At 31.7% G+C, this 18,639-nt stretch overlaps 1 protein-coding gene across 3 annotated transcripts in view; it reads right to left on the bottom strand.

Annotated features, from left to right (window-relative positions):
* The window catches only part of LOC134234356 (serine/threonine-protein phosphatase 5-like), a 124,581-nt gene that overhangs the window by 59,502 nt on the left and 46,440 nt on the right, over window positions 1–18,639 (bottom strand). The gene's annotated exons all lie outside the window — the stretch shown is intronic.

Genomic DNA, 18,639 nt, shown 5'->3' with positions numbered 1-18,639 from the left:
AATATATTTTATCAAGCTTCGTATGTTCAATGAGCGAGAGCTTACAACGTTGTCAACATAATGAGACATGATGCGTTTTTATGTCCAAATATTATTCCATACAATGTGTTGGTCATTGCAAACAATCTAGCTATTTATGTGAGGTGCCTGAAGGAAATCCTATAACTGCCTATTTTTTCTATCTAACTTCTAAACAAAATATACATATGTACCAATTTTGGAATGTAAGACATGTAATTACAATTTGTTTTTCATGCACCGCATATTGTTTAACATTTTCAAATTAAATGCTAAGCATCCTCCTTGCAGTGCCCCATTTGAAAATAACTTCTATCGCCACAGAAAAAAGACCCGCCGTAAACACATATGTTTAGGACATTTATATCTTTTTTTCTTGAGTTTTAAAGAAACCAACAAATTATCAAGACTTGTTCCATGAAAAATTAAATATAATCATGGTAATAAACGGATCTATCCACAGCAGATATACGCACATGCCAACCACGTGCTCAGTGGAATAATTTTAACGAGGAAACTCGAACTGTAAACAGAACAGTTTTTCCCGATTTGCTGGAGTGGGGTTAAAATCGCGTTTTTTCAATAATCAGATGATGCGATGCAACAAATAAAAGTAGTAAGTAATATAACCTAATGATTATTACTTAGTAATTTCTTGTCTTGATGTTATTATGGTCGCATTTATTATAAAATCAATGTTATTCGAACTCGGTGTGACAGAGGAATGGCGGACGAAATAAACACATTGCCTCAGGAAGACACCCATATGAAAAATCAAATTTTCAAGAATTATGGATAATGACAAGAAAAAAGAGAAACAAATGGTTGTAGCCATATCATCAATGAATCAAACTAACACCATTTTCAATGCATTTATCATCTCGTAAATGCTGTAGCTGTGCAGTTCTAACATGATTAATTTCCTCCTAATTAAAACAAAATAAACTTAATTGTTTACTAATTTTGGTCTCTAATAGTAGGTAATTAGTGCATTAGCACTTTGAGTAACTTTGGGCTAGTTTAGTGGAGTATTAAGCGCATTCTTGGTGTTTCTTATTTTACACCAGAATAGATCCAATATGGCTTGTACATCCCCCTTAATAAAGTTATATTTATTATATAGCTAATAAATAGTCTCTACTAAAATACTACCAAAAATCTAGAGAATTTTAACGTTCAATATCTTGATGTTTTATTGAATGCTGACTTTGTATTACATATACGAGTATGTCTGAAACATTCCGAATACGAGCGTTCAATATCGAACACCCCCTTGTAAACAAAAAATGTCCTCTGGTCAAATTCTCAGAGATAAATTAAAGAAAGGAAGTGGCATCTAGGTAAGATATGTTTATTTTTTACACAAAAATGAAATTATTTATTAAAATTTAGTATGTGTTAGACCCATTGAAACCTAAATAAGCAAATCATCACGATCGGTAGGGTCATCGGAGTGATGCGATATTGAACACTTACAGGGCAGGCGTTAATTTGAATACTGATACTAAATCAAAGGCCTGAAGGGCCACAATGGTGCCGCGCTTTAGATACGGCAGTGATACCGTGAAATTATTGGATTTCCAAGCATGTTTAAAAGTATGCATATGTGTACATAATTATATAGCAGTGTACGAAGTTCCCGTCCGCCGGCACGCCCGAGACGTACTAAATCGGGAGCGAACGTATAAACTTTACTCTGCATCAGTCCGCTTGGACGCACTAATTTTACCCCATCCCCTCCATTTTTGCAGATAATTGTTTTGAGAAGGTAAAGACCAAATATTTCAACGTACATACAAGGTATTATTCCCTGGGACAACAAGAAATAAACAATATAACTGATCAATAAATCTGTAGGTATATGAAGAATACCACCATCGTCTTTTAACCTGAATTTCCTCTGTTTTCACGCATGAAACGATATTTTCAACTTTCCACTGGTAAATTGTGCATTTTTTTAACTTAAAGGATCAGATAAAAATCAAACACATTCAATGTGTTTATTTATAAGACTTAATAAGTATTAATAGTTGTATAGTGATCATGTCGTTTATATAGACAATGCCAGTGTACTAAATTATTCAACACTGTTCAATTGGTTACAATCTAAGTGTAACATGGTGTGCTTTTATTCAATGGTTGCTTTAACTAATTCTTGTTTTTATTAAATCAAAAATAAATTTAGGTTATATTTAATCATACCACAATATATTTTTACCCTTTTAAAATTCAAATTGAAAATTAATTATAATGAGTGTTTAAAATTGCTCTTAAGTACTGGGAAATTAAAAATTGTATTTTTTTCTTTTCTTTTAAGGGGGCCGACTATAGTTTTATTGTTTAAAACCTACAAACTCTTCATTTTTATACCATATATAACTTACATTAACTTCAGTGTACATGCAAAGTTTGGGGGGAATCTACCGTCCAGGTATTTTTGAGGGACCGTCTCAAAATACAGGTACATTTACTATAGGATTAAATAAAAAAATAAAATAATTTTTAGCACTTTTAAGCAAATTATACAAATACTACAATAGACATTTAGTTCAAACTATAATATTTCATGAATAATACTATATTATACAATATATGTAAGAAACACAAAATTCTACCGTATTGTTACCAGAGGGGGCATCTCAAAATGCAAAAAAATTAGCAAATTTTACTATTTTTATAGAGTATTTCAAAATATGACGTACACAATGGATTCACATGAAAACATGATAAAAATATTGGAGATATTCTCAAATTTCTATGTTCTAAATTTCAAGAGCGTATGTTTATTACTTTTTCCTTAATAATGTTTTTATTACCCCTTTCTTTAAGAGCTACGGATTATCCTAACGTCAAAAACACACTGCAACGACGTCAACCTGCCTATCAATTGCAAAATCGGTTAAAAAATCAGTTATATGAAATTGTAATTAAATTTTTATACATGTAATTTCTTAATTTTGTTTAATTTTAATAATTAAGCAAAAAAAGTTGCATTAAAACAGTAGATACGCTTCATTTTACTATGATGCGCGAAATATTGCGCAATGAAAACTATAGTCGGCCCCCTTAAAATCAAACAGTTACTCATTACATCCATTATAAGCCATTTTAAATTTTGATTTGTCAAAACAATCCCAGTTAATTGTTTACACCTCCACTGATAATTTACTGGCCTACTGCACATAGCCATCGTCATTGTTTACGTAAATCAAGCTTGGGTTGTAACTGGAAGTTAAAAGTACAACCTAATTTACAAACCAAATCCGGAAATCGGGGATTCGGGCGATAAGCATGACTCGCCGTTTCATAAAAAATTATCAGGTTAAGGGTCGAAAAGTAACTCGACGAAAGTGGATGAGTTGTCAACTATGTATAGGACTGTTGAAACAGTATGATTTTCAAGCAATTTATGGAAAAACCACAGGCACCTGACGTTACTTATTTTTCTTTTAATAAAAAAAATTATACCCTTACCTTATAGTTTATTATAAGGTAAGGGTATAATTTTTTTTATTAAAAGAAAAATAAGTAACGTCAGGTGCCTGTGGTATATTCCTACACCAGATACATGAAGGTCTTGGTTCGAGTACTATATTATTTGGCGAAGAAAGCGGTGAACAGTCAGAGATTTTATCATAGTTAGATGTGCGCCGAGCTAAAGCTCGATGCCATAAAAATCATTAGAGATTTTTTTAATTCGAATGATTCAATATAAATTATGAGGAAATGTTTAAACTATATAATAAAGGGTTTATTAAACTTCTATTGGTGAATACTGGCACAAGTTGGCTCGCAAGCTCGTGTATTTGGTCAGGCAACTTCAATAACCCTATAATACCAGTAGTCAGGTTCATCACAAATTTCCTCAATGCAATGAACAATTGTGCTGGGTATGAACTACCAAAGCATCTTTGTAAATAATTTCACCTTTTTCTGCTAAAGACCTTAAACTTGGGTAGGTGACCTTGAATCATTCTCATCACATTATCAGGCATTATCTTTCATAGTATTACCGTACAAGTGGAAAGAAGAAGGTATGGTTTTAGCTTTATTGCGCCCTAAAAATGTAATGACATCAAAAAGTTTTGAAACTGGCTTAAATATTAGTTAAATAAATGACTCTGATAACTCAGGAAAGAATCTGGCATGAAGGTTTACCATCCTGCAAATATGACGTCATAAATGTGAAGCATTTCTCTATTTTCAACAGAAAAAGCCTAAAAAAGGCACATTTCAAGGGTGATTTTCCTTTAGAAAACAGTGTCCACAGCCGTCGCCCACGTTAATTTTTTGATATGTTGTGCAAAATTAAATAAAAAATCACATATCTCAAGATCTTTGTGGGCGATGCCTGTGGACAATGTTATCTGAAATGAAATTCCATTGAAAATCGGTGTCTTCTGCAACTTTTTAAAAAAATACGGGAAAATGCACATGTTTATGACGTCATAATAAGCATTTAAAAACACATGTGAGAAAAATGACTTGTATGAATTTTCTGCATTGAATTTCAATTATTTAAAAAGCATGAGTTTTCAACTTTTACACCAGTTTCATCTTTTAGAAAATCACAGGGCAAAATTTGTATGGAAACCATACCTTCTTCTTTTAACGACATGCAAATTTAGCGATTTCTCCTTAAAAACTGATACTTTGTTCTTAGCGAGAAGTAATTTTAGCCATTTTAAAATGCTCACTAAAGAAGCTAGTACAAATAACACGCGATTTATTTTTAGTGATATTCAATTTTAGCGATCTCAACAGTCTTGCTAATAATGCCAAAGTTATATCCTCGCTAAAATTTCTACTTATACGGTATTTTTATTGAAGAGAGACTTTTTCAAAGGGGGATTCAAATCTAAGCTAGTTGTGGGGATGGATTTTACAGGAGAAAGTATTATTGCATGACTGTCTAGTATTATACTAATAGAAATAAAGATTATAAATTCAACATTCCTCAAGTTTGTAAATATTGGACCCCAACAAAATAGGATAATTCCATAGGAGCCCCAATGTTTGTTCACAGCATAGGAATGGCCCCAAGTACACTTTTTAAATATTTTTAAGTTACCTTAGATTAACACGATTTCATGATAAGTTATAAGCAAGTTTTGTCTTGAACCCCTATGTTGTAACTGGTTATGAGGTGTAGACTTACTAATATTTTGTTGTTTATACAGTGTGCTAATGGTAACCAGTTAAATATATATCTCCGTATAATGTTGTCACTGATTATGTAGACTTACTAATATTTTGTTGTTTATACAGTGAGCTAATGGTAACCAGTTAAATATATATCTCTGTATTATGTTGTCACTGATTATGTAGACTTACTAATATTTTGTTGTTTATACAGTGTGCTAATGGTAGCCAGTTAAATATATATCTCTATATTATGTTGTCACTGATTATGTAGACTTACTAATATTTTGTTGTTTATACAGTGAGCTAATGGTAACCAGTTAAATATATATCTCTGTATTATGTTGTCACTGATTATGTAGACTTACTAATATTTTGTTGTTTATACAGTGTACTAATGGTGACCAGTTAAATATATATCTCTATATTATGTTGTCACAGATTATGTAGCCTTTACTAATATTTTGTTGTTTATACAGTGTACTAATGGTAACCAGTTAAATATATATCTCTGTATTATGTTGTCACTGATTATGTAGACTTACTAATATTTTGTTGTTTATACAGTGTACTAATGGTAGCCAGTTAAATATATATCTCTGTATGATGTTGTCACTGATTATGTAGACTTACTAATATTTTGTTGTTTATACAGTGTGCTAATGGTAACCAGTTAAATATATATCTCTGTATTATGTTGTCACTGATTATGTAGACTTACTAATATTTTGTTGTTTATACAGTATACCAATGGTAGCCAGTTAAATATATATCTCTGTATTATGTTGTCACTGATAATGTAGACTTACTAATATTTTGTTGTTTATACAGTGTACTAATGGTAGCCAGTTAAATATATATCTCTGTAATATGTTGTCACTGATTATGCAGTGTAGACTTACTAATATTTTGTTGTTTATACAGTGAGCTAATGGTAACCAGTTAAATATCCCTGTATTTTGTTGTTACTGATGATGTAGACTTACTAATATTTTGTTGTTTATACAGTGTGCTAATGGTAACCAGTTAAATATATATCTCTGTATTATGTTGTCACTGATTATGTAGACTTCCTAAAATTTTGTTGTTTATACAGTGAGCTAATGGTAACCAATTAAATATCCCTGTATTATGTTGACACTGATTATGTAGACTTACTAATATTTTGTTGTTTATACAGTGTACTAATGGTAACCAGTTAAATATATATCTCTGTATTATGTTGTCACAGATTATGTAGCCTTTACTAATATTTTTTTGTTTATACAGTGAGCTAATGGTAACCAGTTAAATATCCCTGTATTATGTTGACACTGATTATGTAGACTTACTAATATTTTGTTGTTTATACAGTGAGCTAATGGTAACCAGTTAAATATATATCTCTGTAATATGTTGTCACTGATTATGTAGACTTACTAATATTTTGTTGTTTATACAGTGTTCTAATGGTAACCAGTTAAATATATATCTCTGTATTATGTTGTCACTGATTATGTAGACTTACTAATATTTTGTTGTTTATACACTGTACTAATGGTAACCAGTTAAATATATATCTCTGTATTATGTTGTCACAGATTATGTAGCCTTTACTAATATTTTGTTGTTTATACAGTGAGCTAATGGTAACCAGTTAAATATATATCTCTGTATTATGTTGTCACTGATAATGTAGACTTACTAATATTTTGTTGCTAATACAGTGTGCTAATGCTAACCAGTTAAATATATATCTCTGTATTATGTTGTCACTGATTATGTAGACTTACTAATATTTTGTTGTTTATACAGTGTTCTAATGGTAGCCAGTTAAATATATATCTCTGTATTATGTTGTCACTGATAATGTAGACTTACTAATATTTTGTTGCTAATACAGTGTGCTAATGGTAACCAGTTAAATATATATCTCTGTATAATGTTGTCACTGATTATGTAGACTTACTAATATTTTGTTGTTTATACAGTGTGCTAATGGTAGCCAGTTAAATATATATCTCTGTATAATGTTGTCACTTATTATGTTGACTTACTAGTATTTTGTTGTTTATACAGTGACCTAATGGTAACCAGTTAAATATATATCTCTGTATTATGTTGTCACTGATTATGTAGACTTACTAATATTTTGTTGTTTATACAGTGTACTAATGGTAACCAGTTAAATATATATCTCTGTATAATGTTGTCACTTATTATGTTGACTTACTAATATTTTGTTGTTTATACAGTGACCTAATGGTAACCAGTTAAATATATATCTCTGTATTATGTTGTCACTGATTATGTAGACTTACTAATATTTTGTTGCTAATACAGTGTGCTAATGGTAACCAGTTAAATATATATCTCTGTATAATGTTGTCACTGATTATGTAGACTTACTAATATTTTGTTGTTTATACGGTGTACTAATGGTAGCCAGTTTAATATATATCTCTGTATTATGTTGTCACTGATTATGTAGACTTGCTAATATTTTGTTGTTTATACAGTGAGCTAATGGTAGCCAATTAAATATATATCTCTTTGTTATGTTGTCACTGATTATGTAGACTTACTAATAATTTGTTGTTTATACAGTGTACTAATGGTAGCCCGTTTAATCGTTTAATATATATCTCTGTATTATGTTGTCACTGATTATGTAGACTTACTAATATTTTGTTGTTTATACAGTGACCTAATGGTGTGCAGTTAAATATATATATCTCTGTATCATGTTGTCACTGATTATGTAGACTTACTAGTATTTTGTTGTTTATACAGTGACCTAATGGTAACCAGTTAAATATATATCTCTGTATTATGTTGTCACTGATTATGTAGACTTAATAGTATTTTGTTGTTTATACAGTGACCTAATGGTAACCAGTTAAAAATATATCTCTGTATTATGTTGTAACTGATTATGTAGACTTACTAATATTTTGTTGTTTATACAGTGATCTAATGGGGACCAGTTAAATATATATCTCTGTATTATGTTGTCACTGATTATGTAGACTTACTAATATTTTGTTGTTTATACAGTGAGCTAATGGTAACCAGTTAAATATATATCTCTGTATTATGTTGTCACTGATTATGTAGACTTAATAGTATTTTGTTGTTTATACAGTGACCTAATGGTAACCAGTTAAAAATATATCTCTGTATTATGTTGTCACTGATTATGTAGACTTACTAATATTTTGTTGTTTATACAGTGATCTAATGGGGACCAGTTAAATATATATCTCTGTATTATGTTGTCACTGATTATGTAGACTTAATAGTATTTTGTTGTTTATACAGTGACCTAATGGTAACCAGTTAAAAATATATCTCTGTATTATGTTGTCACTGATTATGTAGACTTACTAATATTTTGTTGTTTATACAGTGATCTAATGGGGACCAGTTAAATATATATCTCTGTATTATGTTGTCACTGATTATGTAGACTTACTAATATTTTGTTGTTTATACAGTGTACTAATGGTAACCAGTTAAATATATATCTCTGTATTATGTTGTCACTGATTATGTAGACTTGCTAATATTTTGTTGTTTATACAGTGAGCTAATGGTAACCAGTTATAATATATATCTCTGTATTATGTTGTCACTGATTATGTAGACCTACTAATATTTTGTTGTTTATACAATGATCTAATGGTAACCAGGTAAATATATATCTCTGTATTACTGTGGTTTCATCAATTTTCGTCGGCATCAATTTTCGTGGATTTTGTAAAGAGACATTTTCGAGGATACGTAATTTCGTGGACAAAAGCATTTCCTATACAAATGTATGTCATATTTCGTAATTCAATGAACATTTGAATTCGTGGATCTGTTCAACAACGAAATCCACGAAAATTGGTGCTCAACGAATATTGATGAAACCACAGTATGTTGTCACTGATTATGTAGACTTACTAATATTTTGTTGTTTATACAGTGTGCTAATGGTAACCAGTTAAATATATATCTCTGTATTATGTTGTCACAGATTATGTAAACTTACTAATATTTTGTTGTTTATACAGTGTGCTAATGGTAACCAGTTAAATATATATCTCTGTATTATGTTGTCACTGATTATGTAGACTTACTAATATTTTGTTGTTTATACAGTGAGCTAATGGTAACCAGTTAAATATATATCTCTGTATTATGTTGTCACTGATTATGCAGTGTTGACTTAGTAATATTTGTTGTTTATACAGTGTACTAATGATAGCTAATTAAATATCTCTGTGAAGAGGTCAGCCATTTGTGACGTATATCTACAATGGTTAAGGATTATTAAAATATTTTCTCCATCTGCGAAAGAACTTACTAACATATTTCTATATATAACAATTACTGGAATTTAGATAGAGACCATAGATTGAGAGAGATAGAGGGGGAGATTGGGGGTAGAAAAGGATACTTGGACTTTACTTCTCCCTCAAAACCATACATCTGATTCATTGTTATACTCTAATGGTTACCTGAAAACATACATACAAACATTTACACATAAATTGAGGAGAAAAAATATTTGGAAGTTTGTATAAACAATGGTTTTGTTTGCAGCAGAGTAAAATGAGTAGTATTAATGGGTTTTTTTCTTCATTTTCATGCTTTTATTCACAAGAATAGCTAATATATAAGCAAGAATATCTCAACCAGTAAAACTAATTGATAGCTAGAAGTGTGAGCTTACCTCTGGCCATGAAGAAATGATTGGGAAATAAAAGCTTAAGGGGGGACCTTTGTCCGAAAAGTCTTTGTGTGAAATTTTCAAAACTTTGATACAGAAGCACGTGCAAAAACAGTGTGAAATGCTAAAAATAGATTATTTTCAGACATCATTGTTTTACCCCAAATATGCGCTAAAAAGAACCAAAAATGTAAAATCATATTCAAAATCAACACTTATTTAATTTATATGACTTGTATCTTTTAAATGGAGGCAAATTCATTGAAATCCATCTCGCATGAAAAATTTTATGGAGCACAGTGTAAACTACCCCATTTTTCTTGTCGTATTTTTTACAATTCTGACATGCATAACAGGTAATATCTTGAAAAGTCTTTGTGTGAAAATATGGTAATTCATATTTTTTAAAAGAAATGATTCATCTCTTTATTTTAACAAAGAAAAAAGTATACCTTTATGATAAAATAAACGAGAAATATGTCGTTTTCTTTTATTTTTGTACTCTTGTGTCATAAATATTGACTTTTCTGCACTTAAAAGGGGTAAGTAAGCACTGACAAACATCCGAATATAAAACTATTTTGCGAAAAACGAGTATTTTGTTTTGATTAGAGACAATTCAAACAGATAAATTTTCTTCTTCATTACATTCTTTCTGCCCCCCCCCCCTCTCATTTCCCCATCAACAACCAACACCTATTAGTACCTATGAAAGACTTTGTACAATAAATTCTACGTGTACGTATACTATAAATCAACAGGCAAATATACACCTGTACAAGTACATTTCTAAATTTTTTTCTTAGTTTTCTCCAGAAAATCGATTAATGGTAATTATAAAAATTAAACATATTTCCCTGATTAAAGCCGCTTTCTTTGCTGAATTTTGTCTCTTTTTTGCACTATTATATCTGCATATTATCGAGGTAATTTTTCACAACAGAAATTGCTATGAATTATCAACCAAAGGAAGAGAATTCTAATATTAACAAACTCCATAAATCAAATAAAACTGTTATTAATGATGAATAAATTTTCTTTTTGTAAATTGTGCACGTTATTGATTATCAACAATGTTATGCCTATACCACAGTTGCAAAAGTCAACAGGTAAAAATAAACGTCGCTATTGTGACGTCACATAACGCTGCCTTGACGTAGAACGACATGGGGGACACGTAGAACGACATAGGTCCCCCTTAAAACAAAACAATGACACACTCCACTGAGAAGGACCCTCGATCCACAAAGTCACCGTTAAATAACTCAAACAGTCAAGGATGCCATAATCAACAACTTCGATATTATATTTTAATTAAAAATAATTGGCAATGTTGTTGTAACAACACAGAGTAAAATATCAATATATCAGCCTGAAAAAAGATATTTGTATCAATAGAGTAATGCATGTACAAAGCATCAATAATGATCAAATCTGGCAAAACTGAAGTTTCTGTCCGGAGGGTTCCAGATTATAAATTCCATCTAAATTAGTAAGTAGGATTTTTTCAATAATAATTACTGATACATGTATTATTAAGGATACATAAGGGTTTTCTTCTGAGGGTAGACCATTAAGATCAAATATATTTAACAAATCGTAGAATTGACCATGAATATCTCCACAAACTGTGAAATTCTCGCCCTGAAAAAAGGAAGAAAAGGATTCTGAAGATTTTTCAAGTTTGAATTCATTTTTATATTATATCCATGAAAATGAAGACTTAATTAGTAGATTTTACCTTTGGCACTGTTATATCCACTAGACTGTGTTGTTTTACAAAGAACTTTTTTACTTTGACTAGAATCTAATCAAAATGAAATTAGTAAACATCTATTAATTTGAAAAGATTTACAAACTGTTAAAAACAACGCAAATATAAAAGTGATAAATATTCATGTTTTATTTATAGAATTTTTACATTTGTTCACTTGATTGAAACATAATCACCATCCCTTACTAAATCACAAAGACCCATTCTTTCCTTGATTATCAATAAAATATTGTACCAAAATACTAATGTGATAAGCATATTTTCAGTGTGGTACATAAATCCTTGCTTACCTGATAAGCGTATTTTCTGTGGAGTTTCTTTTGTTCCTTGAAGGTTTGCATGAGATCCTTGACAAACTGTAGGGTCACCTTGCCGTCCTAAAATCGAGGCCCCTGATAATCGTCCTCTATACCTGTAAAGGTATGTAAAACTATTGGTCAGTTATCTAACTTGATGAAAGTTACCTAGGATTCACGCCAAGTAATCATTATAATCCTTGAAGATTCACTTTTCCAACTAAATTTTTAAGATTTTAGCTTATACTCTTTCCAAACAGAAATTTATTGGCAATGCTTTTAAATGGCAACTGAAATTAATAATTTTTCTTCATGCAAGGTAAGTTGGAAGGTAGAGTAACATTTGAATAACTTAACAAAAATTCTACTCATTTTCCTTAATAATAATATGTCATAGCAAATTGATAACGGTCGGCATGGGATGCTGACTCCTCCATGGCACCTGATCCCAACTCTGATGTTTCAGAGGTCTGTTTGCTCTGCTCCTAATTTGCATTGTTTAATGGACTTTTGAGCTTGAATACTGTTTGTTACACACTTACTAATAAATACAGGTTTTTTGCATATGCGATATGGCTGACGTCACAATAGCCATATGGCTGATACAGATCAGTTTCAAACCTTTAGTAAATTAAACCTCAAACAAGAAATATGTCCATAGGATATGAATGCCCCGCCGAGGATATATTGGTAAAGCTACATGAAAATTTGTATGTGTATACAATTTGATCAGTTTGGTTCAGGTAGGGGTTATAGTTACTAGGGAATAAAAATGTAGGTCAGATCCAGCATCCGAAGCAATTCTGGTAGTGTCCATCCCAAGAAGCATCATCCATGAAAGTAGTACCCATCCCTAGATGCATCATTCATGCAAGTTTTGTTCAGGCAGGACCTATAGTTACTAGGGAATGAAAATATAGGTCAGATCCAGCATCCGAAGCAAGTCTGGTAGTGTCCATCCCTAGATGCATCATCTATGCAAGTTTGGTCCAAGTAGGGTTTATAGTTCCTTTGGAATGGACCTGCTCCAAAAACTTTAACCTGGTCACTCATCTGGAAAATGTAGGTCAGATCCAGCATCCGAAGCAATCTGATAGTGTTCATCCCTAGATGCATCGTCTTTGAAAGTTTGGTTTGGGTAGGGCTTATAGTTCCTTGGAAATGGACCGGCCTTCTCCTAAAACTTTAACCTGGTCACTCATCTGGAAAATATAGGTCAGATCCAGCATCCGAAACAAGTCTGGTGGTGTTCATCCCTTGATGCATCATCCGTGCAAGTTTGTATCATTATGTGAAGTTTGATAACATCATCTTGAATGGTATGTTTAAAACTGAGCTAAACTCTACTTTAAGAAAAGTGAGGTCAAGGTCAAAGGAAAGGTCAAGGACAAAAAATGTTGATGCAGTTGCATAGCTCTCATCAATATCTATCAGCATATGGAGTTTGATAAAAATATCTTGGATAGTTTCTTTGAAACTTAGCTTTGAACAGAGCTAAACGCAAAGTGTGACGGAAGGACGGAAGACGGACATGACAAACACTATATGCCCCGGCCATATTCATGGCAGAGCATAAAACAGTACTTGTGTTCATACACATATTTAGGGGGTTACATAATTCTCTTAATTTTAACTTTTTGAATGTAATGATAATCTAACTGATAGTGATAAATAATAGATTATTTTAAAATTACTGATTGAGGACATTTGAAAGTACATGCAGAAATAAACCAAAACTGTATGAGACAATAAACTGTGTACATTTTAAGAAGTTCGTGCATCTTTTTTTTTCTACTGAACTTAATGTGTTCTGTATTTTATTACTAAGTATGTAATAAATATAATAAAACATACCCTTTTCCATATCACATCCTGTATCAGCCCTCGACCAATATCAGCCCTCAGGCCTTTGGCCCTCTGGCTAATATTGGTGTCTCGGGCTGATACAGCATGTGATATGGAAAAGGGTATGTATTATTCTCTATTAGCCACTGTCAGCTGCAGTTCTGTAGCTCTCCGAAAAAAATTATCGATAGACCGGAGAGCTACAGTGCCACCCATTAAAAAAACTGTATATATATTTATTGCGCACTAAAAAAGTGCGCTCGATTCTTGATTATTTTTTTTCTTACCTCAATTGCAAAAAATGGAAAATTTCAAAAAATTACTCTCTCCTCTATCAAGTTCTCTCGTAGTTGACATCTGAACGAAGCATATTGGACCGAATTATCTTTGAAACCAAAATGGCAGTATTAATAAGCGAAATGTCCGATGATTAAAATATCAGGGCCATGAGGACTATTAACAACAATTATGAGGAATGTTTTGTTGTGGAAAGAGTCAAAGAATGTGTTAGGGACACACGGTTAGTCATACTTTGAGATTACACTTTAAAAACAAGGAGAAATAAATCGAGAACCGAGCGCATTTTTTTTGTGCGAAATAAATGTACAGTTTTTTCAATGGGATGCTCTGTAGATAGAATGTTTTATCGTTAAAATGATATTGTCCTACGGACCCGGTTTTAACGATAGAATTCGTTCCGTGTATTCTTAATGTAGCAAAAGAAACACGGGCGATAACTCGCATAGTGCATTTACTAGGAACAATCTAGAGAGTTCCGAATTTAAACATGGCAGGTAATTTGAATCCAGAGAATAACGTTGAGAAAATTAATTGGATTTTCGTATTTATATGGATTAATTTTTGGGATAAAAGGCATAAGCAATCTCAAAAAGGTTTGTTTTGATTATTTTGGTAGTTATTCCCAGTGCAAATCATTATATATTCTTCAAAATCGTTTCGGAGCGGATCCGCTCCGAATTGCTACATTGCAAGTATATGGGACGTATTCTAACTGTGGTGAGGGCTTGTACCGAGACACAGTTAGATTATTCTAACTAGGATGCTCTGTAGCTCTCCGGTCTATCAATATATATTTTTTCGGAGAGCTAGAGATCTGCAGCTAATTCTCTATATATTTCATAACTTCGAAAGGTTCATAATGTTCTTAAAGATCTATAATAGAACAATTTCACATAATATTTTTCACCCTAATTTGGAATCCATGTTCATCAATCTAACCTTTGTTAGCTTTTGTCAACTAATGTGTGCAGATAATAATATGCATTAATGACTGAGTTCAAGGACAACATGCATTTTGTTGTACCCAAGAACCAAACAGATAGTTTGGTTTGAGATTCAAAAAGCATTTTTATGCTTCAGAACACAGTCAGTAAATGTTTTGTTATACCATTCATTTTATTTTGATATACATGTATCTTGTACTGTCTTCCGTGATGTCACCTCAGGTTCATCACTGCTGAACACCAAGAAATGCAAATGAGATCAAGCTCCGCCCATTGTGTGACATAAGCAGTACAACATCTCACTCAGCGGTCAAACATTGATTTCTTTATGTCAGCTCAGTAAAGCATTAAATATGTTAAAGGCAGAGATATTTTTATCGGGTGATAAATTCCAGGTGAGGGAGGGGCTTATTTTGTACAGGTGTGAATGCCTTAAGGACTAGCAGTCTACCTGTTGTCATCTGTCTCCTAATCCCTATACACAGGAAGTGATTTAATACACAGTGAAATACCCCAGGTGTCAAACTTTACCTTTGTTGGGGATTTTTGAGATAATTTTAAAATTAGTAGTAAAAGGGTTTTTCAATTATATACATGTATTGATTTATTTTTGGCTGTTTGAAAACATCCCATCCCATTTTTAAAAAAAATTATGATATTTTACTATAAATTCAAATATTAAAACAAAATTGATTTAGATGTTAGCATATGTGTTAATTAAAAAAAAACAACTCCTGTAAAAACCAAATTGACTAAATTCATTCATCCACAGGATCCCATCTATATTAATTAAATGAAAAGAGAGCCATGTTTACTACATTTCACTAATAAAAATATCTAGGTTTATCTAAATATTAATAAAGCTTTGTGACCATGAACATGCTAAAAGATTGCTTGTAAATTTTGTCTAATTAAAAAAGGAAAATATAAGTGACCCAGGATTAGAAACAATATAATTTTTTCATTACTTCACAGAGTGCTGCTCTGAACTTTATCAATAACATTTCCACTTTAGGTTTACCATTTAGCATATTAAAATTAATATCGAAATTTTATTTGAAAAAAAAGTTTTTGTACCAAAGGTTAGTTTTATATTTAAAAAAAGCATATTATATTATAATCCTTTCAAATACTAAAGGTATATTTAATTCATATATAATCAATCTAAATATGCTCATAGTAATACAGATTCTGTATACCATGTTTAGTAAATTAAGATCAGAGGATCAGAAGTTAATTAGAAGGTCCCCACAAGTTCCAAACAAGGTGTACATATGCATGGTATACACAGAGACCAGTAAGTAAATGTCAATCATGTTCCAGCATCCAATGATGGACCTTCACGCACTTGATTGACAGGGCTATCCATACCAGGTATTTTTGAGGGCGATACTTAAAATCTCTGCCTTTAAAGACTTTTTTCATATAGGTTTGTATAAGGACACATTTTTAAAGGAATAACAAATACTACACACATGCAGGTATCAGTACAAATACATACTCATGGAGCTCAGATCAATGCTATCAGCCACTGATTTGTGATTTTTCTCCACAGCTATCACTCTCTGAAAAGCCTGCATCTGAACAATTTTCTTACACTCGCTGTACTTAGCTTTTGCATCTTTGTCATTTGGTCGCACTTTTATCACCTAATTGTAGAAACATTTCTTATTTAAAAAAAAAACAAGAAATTGTATAATCAATATAAAAAAATATATGATTTTTTTTTTACAGTAAATAATTTGCCCCTCTCTGGGTTTGATGACAGGACCTCTAAATCTTTCATACAAAGCAAGTGCTCTACTACTGAATTTGGGAAATTAACCCTAACAATTAAGTTTCAAAGAAATTTGAATAATTTGATTAGGCCTTATATACAATTCTTACTGATTCGTAATCTTTGAGAGCAACTTTGAACTTTCCCAGTGCCATATTGGCAGACGCCCTTCTATAGTAAGCCTGTGAAAAGATGAAATCAAGCATGATTCAGCATGTATTTTGATTAAACTTCAGACACTCTCAATTGAGAACAAAGATCTTAAATGACAGTGATACAATAGCTTGACATAATTTCTGTCTGATACAATACCTTGACATAATTTCTGTCTGATACAATACCTTGACATAATTTCTGTCTGATACAATACCTTGACATAATTTCTGTCTGATATGATACCTTGACATATATAATTTCTGTCTGATACAATACCTTGACATAATTTCTGTCTGATACAATACCTTGACATAATTTCTGTCTGATACAATACCTTGACATAATTTCTGTCTGATACAATACCTTGACATAATTTCTGTCTGATATGATACCTTGACATATATAATTTCTGTCTGATACAATACCTTGACATAATTTCTGTCTGATACAATACCTTGACATAATTTCTGTCTGATATGATACCTTGACATATATAATTTCTGTCTGATACAATACCTTGACATAATTTCTGTCTGATACGATACCTTGACATAATTTCTGTCGATCTGTAAAGCTTTGGAGGCGTCACTCAGCGCGTAACCAAAACTCTCTGTCCTGAGATGAGCAAAGCTGCGGTTGCCGTAATAAGCCGCCACGTATGGGTTGAGTTCTATTGCCTGTGTGTAATACGTTATGGCCTGGGAGTAATCTCCATCTACAAAATAATTATAGATACTTTATTTTAAAATATTGTTAATATATAATGTTAATTATTAATAAATGACATGTTTTATACACTTATATGCACATATAATAATGATGGATATCCAACGTCGCAAAGCATGGCCAAAATGTATGATCCTCTCCCATTCTGGCCGTGGTTGAACGAGGAGAGAATTCTTTAGCTCATTAAAATATTGACCAATGCGAGTAAAGCGTAGCTGGATGATGAACTTTATCGCGACCTTTCAATATCCAATCGCAGTAAAGGAAATTTTTCCTGAACACTGTTGACGTCAATTGTTGATTTCAATTGCGATGGAAACAAAACTTGTCATTGACTGAATACGACGTCACAATAGAGAGGCGTAAATATTCAAGATTACGACAATTTTTGTGATCAAGCAGCCACTGGTAGAGGAGAACTATATATGCAGACTCCAGACCGTGGCTTGAGACGATGGATGGATATCCAGCAAAGCCAATGTAGGTTTGATGTTTTCAATAGCATTAATGCCGAGTTTAAATGAGGCTGTTGAAATACATGTAACTTCAACTTATCTGTCAGTTGCTGCCTCAGTTTAAAAAACGAATTAATGTATTCAGAGCATGCTCTTGAGTATCAGATAAGTTGGGAGATGCAAACACTGTATGCATGGGATAGCAGAATATTTTAAAATTAATAATTTTTTTTTATAAACTTTATAAATGTCCAAAATATTTTTTAGCAAAACCAGCCACTGAGACATATTTCTCAAAAAAGATATCTGTTATCTGTGCCTTGCCAAAAATTAAAAATTCTACAATAGTAAATTCCTCTGGAAAAGGTCAGAAAAATATTAAATGATTGAGGCACTAAAATTTAAGGATATCCAATCCTCCGACAGGAAGGATAACTCTTTAATCTATAATTTTATTTCGAAAAAATCTAAATTTGAAGCTTGAAATCTAATGCAACAATTTTTTTCAGT

This window comes from Saccostrea cucullata, unplaced genomic scaffold (assembly GCF_032062105.1).
Source record: "Saccostrea cucullata isolate Sc308-1 unplaced genomic scaffold, CSIRO_AGI_Scuc_v1 ctg575, whole genome shotgun sequence".
In the NCBI taxonomy this organism is placed as follows: domain Eukaryota; kingdom Metazoa; phylum Mollusca; class Bivalvia; order Ostreida; family Ostreidae; genus Saccostrea; species Saccostrea cuccullata.
This window is presented reverse-complemented; position numbering and strand designations above follow the sequence as displayed.